This window comes from Lissotriton helveticus, chromosome 12 (assembly GCF_964261635.1).
Source record: "Lissotriton helveticus chromosome 12, aLisHel1.1, whole genome shotgun sequence".
NCBI lineage: Eukaryota > Metazoa > Chordata > Amphibia > Caudata > Salamandridae > Lissotriton > Lissotriton helveticus.
In genome coordinates, this window is record NC_136073.1 from 146,338,088 (window position 1) to 146,347,938 (window position 9,851).

Genomic DNA, 9,851 nt, shown 5'->3' on the forward strand with positions numbered 1-9,851 from the left:
TGCTGAAACTCGGCGTGGGGCGCCCGATTAGTCTGTGAGATGGCGTCAGTAGCGGACCGATGTGCGAATAGGCCGAAGGCAGCACAACGCGCCAAGATCCGGATGTCACCGTGGTGGTTTCATAGTTGAGAGGCACTTCATCTGCAGTGGGGCGCCGAGATCCGGATGGCACCGAGGTGATGTCTAGCAAGTTGCTGTACTGGTGTGGCCATCCTACAATGCTGATAGTCGGCGTGGGGCGCCCCGTTGGCCTGTGAGATGGCGTCAGTAGCGGACCGATGTGCGAATGGGGCCAAAGGCAGCGCAACAATATATTCTGAATTGAAGACATCACAAGGCGCTGAGATGCCAAGTTCCAGATGGCACCGACGTGGTGTCTAGCAAGTTGTGGCACTGGTGTGGCCATCCTACAATGGTAAAAGTCGGCGTGGGGCGCCCTGTTGGCCTGTGAGATGGTGTCAGTAGTGGACCGATGTGCGAATGGGGACAAAGGCAGCGCAACAATATTTTCTGACTGACACCACAAGGCGCTGAGATGCCAAGATCCGGATGGCACCGAGGTGATGTCTAGCAAGTTGCTGTACTGGTGTGGCCATCCTACAATGGTAAAAGTCGGCGTGGGGCGCCCTGTTGGCCTGTGAGATGGTGTCAGTTGCAGACCGATGTGCGAATGGGGCCAAAGGCAGCGCAACAATATTTTCTACAATATTTTCTGAAGAGAATACACCACAAGGCGCTGAGATGCCAAGATCCGGATGGCACCGAGGTGATGTCTAAGTTGCGGACCGATGTGCGAATGGGGTCAAAGGCAGCGCAACAATATTTTCTGTATGGAAGATACCACTAGGCGTTGAGATGCCAAGATCCGGATGGTACCGAGGTGATGTCTAGCAAGTTGCTGTACTGGTGTGGTCATCCTACAATGCTGAAACTCGGCGTGGGGCGCCCTATTAGCCTGTGAGATGGCGTCAGTAGCGGACCGATGTGTGAATGGGGCAAAGGTAGCGCAAGAATATTTTCTGAATAGAAGACACCACAAGGCGCTGAGATGCCAAGATCCGGATGGCACCGAGGTGGTGTCTAGTAAGGTGCACTGGTGTGGTCATCCTACAATGCTGAAACTCGGCGTGGGGCGCCCGATTAGTCTGTGAGATGGCGTCAGTAGCGGACCGATGTGCGAATAGGCCGAAGGCAGCACAACGCGCCAAGATCCGGATGTCACCGTGGTGGTTTCATAGTTGAGAGGCACTTCATCTGCAGTGGGGCGCCGAGATCCGGATGGCACCGAGGTGATGTCTAGCAAGTTGCTGTACTGGTGTGGCCATCCTACAATGCTGATAGTCGGCGTGGGGCGCCCCGTTGGCCTGTGAGATGGCGTCAGTAGCGGACCGATGTGCGAATGGGGCCAAAGGCAGCGCAACAATATATTCTGAATTGAAGACATCACAAGGCGCTGAGATGCCAAGTTCCAGATGGCACCGACGTGGTGTCTAGCAAGTTGTGGCACTGGTGTGGCCATCCTACAATGGTAAAAGTCGGCGTGGGGCGCCCTGTTGGCCTGTGAGATGGTGTCAGTAGTGGACCGATGTGCGAATGGGGACAAAGGCAGCGCAACAATATTTTCTGACTGACACCACAAGGCGCTGAGATGCCAAGATCCGGATGGCACCGAGGTGATGTCTAGCAAGTTGCTGTACTGGTGTGGCCATCCTACAATGGTAAAAGTCGGCGTGGGGCGCCCTGTTGGCCTGTGAGATGGTGTCAGTTGCAGACCGATGTGCGAATGGGGCCAAAGGCAGCGCAACAATATTTTCTACAATATTTTCGGAATAGAAGACACCACAAGGCGCTGAGATGCCAAGATCCGGATGGCACCGAGGTGATGTCTAGCAAGTTGCTGTACTGGTGTGGCCATCCTACAATGGTAAAAGTCGGCGTGGGGCGCCCTGTTGGCCTGTGAGATGGTGTCAGTTGCGGACCGATGTGCGAATGGGGCCAAAGGCAGCGCAACAATATTTTCTGTATGGAAGATACCACTAGGCGTTGAGATGCCAAGATCCGGATGGCACCGAGGTGATGTCTAGCAAGTTGCTGTACTGGTGTGGTCATCCTACAATGCTGAAACTCGGCGTGGGGCGCCCCATTAGCCTGTGAGATGGCGTCAGTAGCGGACCGATGTGTGAATGGGGCAAAGGTAGCGCAAGAATATTTTCTGAAGAGGAGACACTACAAGGGGCTGAGATTCGGTTACCACCGAGGTGATGTCTAGCAAGTTGCCGCACTGGTGTGGCCATCCTACAATACTGCTCCGAATAACGGCGTGGGGTGCCCGAAGGGGGGGGGGGAGGCGGCGTGAACAGGCCTTCCCAGGTGGAGGCTCGTCTGCTGTAGTGGGGCGCCCCTTTACCGTTTCAGTTGCCATTCAGCTGAGTTTCGGCTGCTCTTGATGCTACAGCGACAGGCGGCTGCAACAGGACTCTCAAAATGGCGGCCTGTTCTTTGGATTTGGGCCTGGTCCACTAAAATGGCCCTGGGACACCTTAGAACTCGGACGCTCGATTTTTTTTCCTTTCCTGTACATGCAAAAAAAGGTAAATGTCCGGTACGTTACACGCTTCATCTGCCACGATGAACTCTCCAGAGGAACCGAAAAAATATATAGTTATGGTAACTATACCATGCATCGTCATATGGAGAGGTGGCACCAATTAATTATAGTGCTGCATAAAAGAGAGATTTGGAGGAGAACCCCTGACCTGCTAGTACATTCATCAAAGAAGTGGCACTGACAGCATCAGAGGCAAGGGAAACGGTCCCAAATATTTAGAAGAACTTTGGAAAGATTAAAATGACATGTTTAGATTGTGGCAAATTAATTTCATGTGGACAGATGAGTGTTACTCTAATAAATACAGCATATGAACATCATCATAGTCGAGGGTTGGTAGAGACATTTTGACTATATCCTGGACCTGCCCGTCCTCGCCCAAAATGGCGCCGGAATAAATGGGACTCGTAACTCCTTGTTGTGTACTGGTTGCAGAACCTTGAAATTACGAGATACGTATGCAGTTTTGAAGCACATGGCGGGCGGGGACGAGAATTGATTGAATATTTCGACATCCCTATTGATATTAAGTTCTGATGTGTTATTGATTACTGTACTATTGAAAGTTTGAATTAACGTCACCCATGGTATTTGCTCGCAAATGTATATGTAGATAATTTTATTGTAACTGGCCCTGTCGTATTTTAATTAAAAAATGTACGTCCACCGATTCCGTAACTGTTAGACACCTTAGTTCTTGCAACCTAATGGCCCGCCCGTTACGTTCCTCTACAGTGTAAATGTCTACTCATCATATACGATTACAGTTTGCTCCGTGGCCGGCCCACGTGGTTATAGGCTCGTATTTGTATAATGAAATTTTCACAATAAAGGTTTTTAAAAGAAAACATGGTAGTAGTATATACATTGGTAAAGTTTTTAATAATAGTCACTGTTTTAGAATCATTAAAAGGCAAGTGAAATAAAGCAGACCAATTACATGAAGGGTAAAAGGTATAATACGAAGGAACGCAGTAAAGATAAATGGTCAAGGGCTGTTGTGTTTTCTACTCCTGCAACATAAAGTGATCGATAAGAATCTCATATTCAGGCGTATCGGCGACTAAGACAGCAGGTCGACCCTCTTTTGCTCAACGGCTCCGTCATGGGACGAAGAAACGCTCTTTTTCTCGAAAAAAGAATATATTTTACTTGCAGGACAGTTGTAAATTTTCCGGGAAAGTGCATTAGCCTGGAACATTATAACATATATTTAAGAAAAAAATAATGTTCGGAAGTAATAAAAAGCGTAATTTTTAGGTCATATGACCAAGCCTTTCATCATTAGAATAAGAAAAGTAAAATGAACCAATGAAAAGTTTTATTAACAAGTCACATGACTTGTTATGCTTACGTTACGCGCTGCGCGCCCCGGATGACTTCCGGATGCGCTAACGCGGCTCGTCATATGACGCATTACGCGACAACGCAGGTCCAGAATATAGTCAAAATGTCTCCACCAACCAGCGGTCGGAACACAACCCCTTTCAGCAGGCTAAATAGTTCTGTTAAATGACAACAGAAGGGACAGGCAACAAGAACCATCAGTCAAAGAGGGGAGGGCTAGTTCTTCTCTACCGGGTTACATTGGGGCGCTACCGGAACTGATCGAATTGGTAGTCTACAGTGTTTCTGGATGTTTCAGACTGAAGCTGGGGTTAGCATGAGAGCAGCACCATTTCGTAGCTCCGTCGTGGCCATTCCGCAACCAATCATGGCAGCCCCTCTTTATCGTTATTTTGGGCGGGGTGGGTGGCGGAGCCGAGCTGTTTTGCAGCCATCATTGTGTGGAGTTCAGTTCATCTCACTAGTTTTGTATTTGTCATGAGGGGTTGTTCCTAATGTTTCTATTTTAGCGAGGTCAAAAAGAGATCCCATTAGTGGCCTACTGATTTTGCTTGATTCCTTTTCTTTTTTTTTTTACACGATTTTTCGTTATCTGCAAAGACTAAACAGAGTATTGCGACTCTGTGTTTGTTTGTAAATAGAGAATGAACCAAAGAGAACCAATTCTAAAACAGTAAATACTTGGATAACAATCAATCAAATGGAGAGAGAAGCAGGCACGACGTATTACAACGGGGGCAAAGGCCTGCGTTAACTACTCTTCACTATGTGCAAAGAGAGAGTACTCCTAATAGAAATGAGGGGGGGGGGGCACCATTCAAAGCAGATCAGTGTGCATAAACACAAAAATGTTTTCACTTACCACGTACTTGACATTCGACAGCTTATGATATTTGCTATTAAAAAACCATTGAAATTCACTGAAAAAACCATAGGTTATAGACCATATATAGTTAGGAATTAGCATTTACAAAACCTTGAAAATTCACTGAAAAAAACATAGGTTATAGACCATATATAGTTAGGAATTAGCATTTAAAAAACCTTATTTTACTCACACAAAACCATTGAAATTCCATATATAGTTAGTTGCACTAACTATATATCGCGCACCCGCAATCCACTGCTGATCATGTCACATATTACATCATTCATGACATGGTCAGTGACATCACTGATGACATCACTGATGACATCTCAAATGACATCACTGATGACATCACTGATGACATCTCAAATGACATCACTGATGACATCACTGATGACATCTCAAATGACATCACTGATGACATCACTGATGACATCTCATTTGACATTACTGATCACATTACTGATGACATCATTCATGTGATAATACGATGAACCTCTTCAGACTCTAATATAACCTTAGGTACACTCAGTGTAAACAGACACTCATAGACTGTCACTCATCCATGGAGTTACTCAGACACTTAGTCAGTCATGCAAAGAATCAATCACACCTCCATTTCCTCAACTATACAGTTATACACACCTTACTTATTCAAACATATACTAAAACATATTTACTCACTTATACAATCCTGGATACAAGTTCACAATGATCCATACAGCCACTCACACATTCACTGGCTCTTATGCACAGTTATTTATATATGTCAACTCTCACATGTACTGTGTTTTACATATGTACTTACTTTGACATGTAGCACTGAGATATCCATTCACTCACCAATACACTCATGCACACAGTCAACCGCCCATACAGCTGTTTCCACATGCACTTTTGAACTCATACATCTAGTCAATCAACTGCTCACACATCTATGCAGAGAGTCATATACCTCCCAGCCACCCACACACACACTCAGTCTCCCATACAAATGCTTGGGCAACCAATCAATAACCCATACAGTTAATCATATAGCTAATGATCAACACATGCAGCAGTTTACAGAACAACAGACATAATGATGCACAAATTAAGACAGTTTAGTCACTAACCCATGCACTCAGTGAGACACATTTAATCAGTCACTCATACAGTCAGCCATGCCCCTACTAAATCCTTCATCAAGATACTTATACATCCACTCATTCTTCAATATGTAAGACATATTTTAACTTCACAGAATTATACAGTCACTGGATGTAGTCATCAGTGATGTCATTTGAGATGTCATCAGTGATGTCATCAGTGATGTCATTTGAGATGTCATCAGTGATGTCATCAGTGATGTCACTGACCATGTCATGAATGATGTAATATGTGACATGATCAGCAGTGGATTGCGGGTGCGCGATATATAGTTAGTGCAACTAACTATATATGGAATTTCAATGGTTTTGTGTGAGTAAAATAAGGTTTTTTAAATGCTAATTCCTAACTATATATGGTCTATAACCTATGGTTTTTTCAGTGAATATATATATATATATATATATATATATATATACAGATATATATATATTACCTACTGGCGATGCCAGTAGGTATATATAGTTAGGACCTAGCTACCATAGGAAATCCGCAACATTCTATTAGGAATAACTTTGGCGCCGGTTGAGGAATCTGCGTGTAATTTTCCAAAATTTAGGCCAGCTCTTTTCCTCTTCTTCCCTGGAAGTTTCGGGGGGATTCGTCATGCGGGGGCCGAGAAAAAAGGGGGGTCCCAAAACATGTTTTCCCCATGTTAATTTCCATAGGACGAATAGACAAGGCTACAGCCCGAACCCCTGAATGGAATTACACCAAACTTTGCAAAATTGTAGGGACTGGTACGCAGAAGTGCCTTTTCTATATTTGGTGAAAATTGCTCCAGTGGTTTTTATGAAAATTAACTTCAAAAACACATATATATCTGGGCGGAGCCTAACCACACATCGCATCGTGAGATCAGATTGGCTTGTCAGCACTTCATCCAAGAAGTGTTGGCAGCCATCTTGGGACCAATATACATGATAGCACCTCATTAAAAAGCATTGTATTTAATAGTTACATTATAAATCATTTGTTGATGGTACCATACTCATTTTAGGAATTGTGGTGTGTTCTAAGGTGATTTTACCATGTGAAAAAGCCTTCAGCTGGGATATCATGAATCATGTTTGAAAGAAAACTATTATCTCATGCTTTTCTTACAGTGGTTTGGAAGGGGATCTATCAGCTAAACTGAAAGCATATTTTCTGTAAATTCACATTATCTCAGTCTCAGTCATGTGAGAATGAAGTCTGACATTCTCAGTAAAACATGTACAACCAACAAGGACAGAGACTGTCAGTTGATTCCTTTGTGTTCTACTGCAGCCTCCTAGAGTGTTCTAAAGAACAACTAGAGCGCTAACAGTCCTACTTATTACAAAGGTATGGCACACCTGAAGCCATCTTGATTGTAATAAAGTGGTAACTCTTAAAACATTTAATTTAAAAAGGAACAAAATGAGGGGGTATATTTTGGCATAGAAAGTATGATTAGTGCTTCAGAAAGAAAAATTAGGACACATTTTGAGTGACTTCTCAAATCCTCTTCTATTTCATAAAAAAATTCTGACATGCAGTCTCACAAGATGGCCACCAGAGACAAAAGAGCCCAAATGTAGCCCAAATATCACCCAGATGTAGCCCAAGTATAGCCCAATGACAAAATGCCCCAGAGTGTTCTAAAGAACAACTAGAGTGCTAACAGTCTTACTTATGACAAAAGTATGGCACACCAGAAGCCATCTTGATTGGAATGAAGTGGTAAGTCTGAAAACATTTAATTTAAAAAGGAACAAAATGAGTTGGTTCATTTTGCCATAGAAAGTATGATTAGTGCTTCAGAAAGAAAAATTAGGGCACATTTTGAGTGACTTCCCAAATCCTCTTCTATTTCATTAAAAATATTCTGACATGCAGTCTCCCAAGATGCCCAAATGAGACAAAGAGCCCAAATGTTGCCCAAATATCACCCAGAAGTAGCCCAAGTATAGCCCAATGACAAAATGTCCCAGAGTGTTCTAAAGAACAACTAGAGCGCTAACAGTCCTACTTATTACAAAGGTATGGGACACCTGAAGCCATCGTGATTGGAATAAAGTGGTAACTCTTAAAATATTTAATTTAAAAAGGAACAAAATGAGGGGGTATATTTTGCCATAGAATGTATGATTAGTGCTGCAGAAAGAAAAATTAGGACACATTTTGAGTGACTTCTCAAATCCTCTTCTATTTCATAAAAAAATTCTGACATGCAGTCTCACAAGATGGCCACCAGAGACAAAAGAGCCCAAATGTAGCCCAAATATCACCCAGATGTAGCCCAAGTATAGCCCAATGACAAAATGCCCCAGAGTGTTCTAAAGAACAACTAGAGTGCTAACAGTCTTACTTATGACAAAAGTATGGCACACCAGAAGCCATCTTGATTGGAATGAAGTGGTAAGTCTGAAAACATTTAATTTAAAAAAGAACAAAATGAGGGGGTTCATTTTGCCATAGAAAGTATGACTGGTGCTTCAGAAAGAAAAATTAGGGCACATTTTGAGTGACTTCTCAAATCCTCTTCTATTTCATTAAAAAAATATTGACATGCAGTCTCCCAAGATGCCCAAATGAGACAAAGAGCCCAAATGTAGCCCAAATATCACCCAGAAGTAGCCCAAGTATAGCCCAATGACAAAATGTCCCAGAGTGTTCTAAAGAACAACTAGAGCGCTAACAGTCCTACTTATTACAAAGGTATGGCACACCAGAAGCCATCGTGATTGGAATAAAGTGGTAACTCTTAAAACATTTAATTTAAAAAGGAACAAAATGAGGGGGTATATTTTGCCATAGAAAGAATGATTAGTGCTGCAGAAAGAAAACTTAGGGCACATTTTGAGTGACTTCTCAAATCCTCTTCTATTTCATTAAAATATTCTGACATGTAGTCTCCCAAGAGGGCCACCAGAGACAAAAGAGCCCAAATGTAGCCCAAATATCACCCAGAACAACTAGAGTGCTAACAGTCTTACTTATGACAAAAGTATGGCACACCAGAAGACATCTTGATTGGAATGAAGTGGTAAGTCTGGAAACATCTAATTTAAAAAGGAACAAAATGAGGGGGCTCATTTTGCCATAGAAAGTATGATTAGTGCTTCAGAAAGAAAAATTAGGGCACATTTTGAGTGACTTCTCAAATCCTCTTCTATTTCATTAAAACAATTCTGACATGCAGCCTCAAACATGCACTTTGAACACCAGCAGCAGACTTCCCTGGTGAGCAGTATCTTTACTACAGTGATCTAATGAGCAACTAGAGTGCTAACATTCAGAATTTATGGCAAATGTGTGACACATCTGAATGCCTTCTTGATGGAACCTAAGTGAACAAGCATTAAAAGTACAATAGATCTCGCCCTCGTTTAAGTTAAAGCCATTCTGTTTGTAATGAGGTGGCTTTTTAGCTTTACTTTTATTAGTGTTTTTAAAACTTTCATGTAAATAACATGCATATGTATGCATATATGTATATGTATGCATGCATTTATATTTGTATTTATATAGATATGCAGATTATATATGTTTATATGTGTATGTATATATTACCTACTGGCGGTCGCCAGTAGGTATATATAGTTAGGATTTTTTCCCTATGGGATTTTTGAAAATTCTATGTCTAATAACTTTGGCGTTTGTGGACGGAATTGGCTGAAATTTTCAGGAAAATGGCACATTTTGTTTCTGAGCAGCCCCTGAAAATTTTGGGGGGGTTCGTCAAGGGGGGGCCGAGAAAAAAGGGGGGTCCCAAAACGCGTTTTTCCCATGTTAATTTCCATAGGGCGGTTGGCCTCACTTTTAGCCCGAACGGCTGAATGGATTTGCACGAAACTTGGCAAAATTGTAGGGACTGGTAGCCCGATGTGCCTTTTGTAGGTCTCAATATATGTG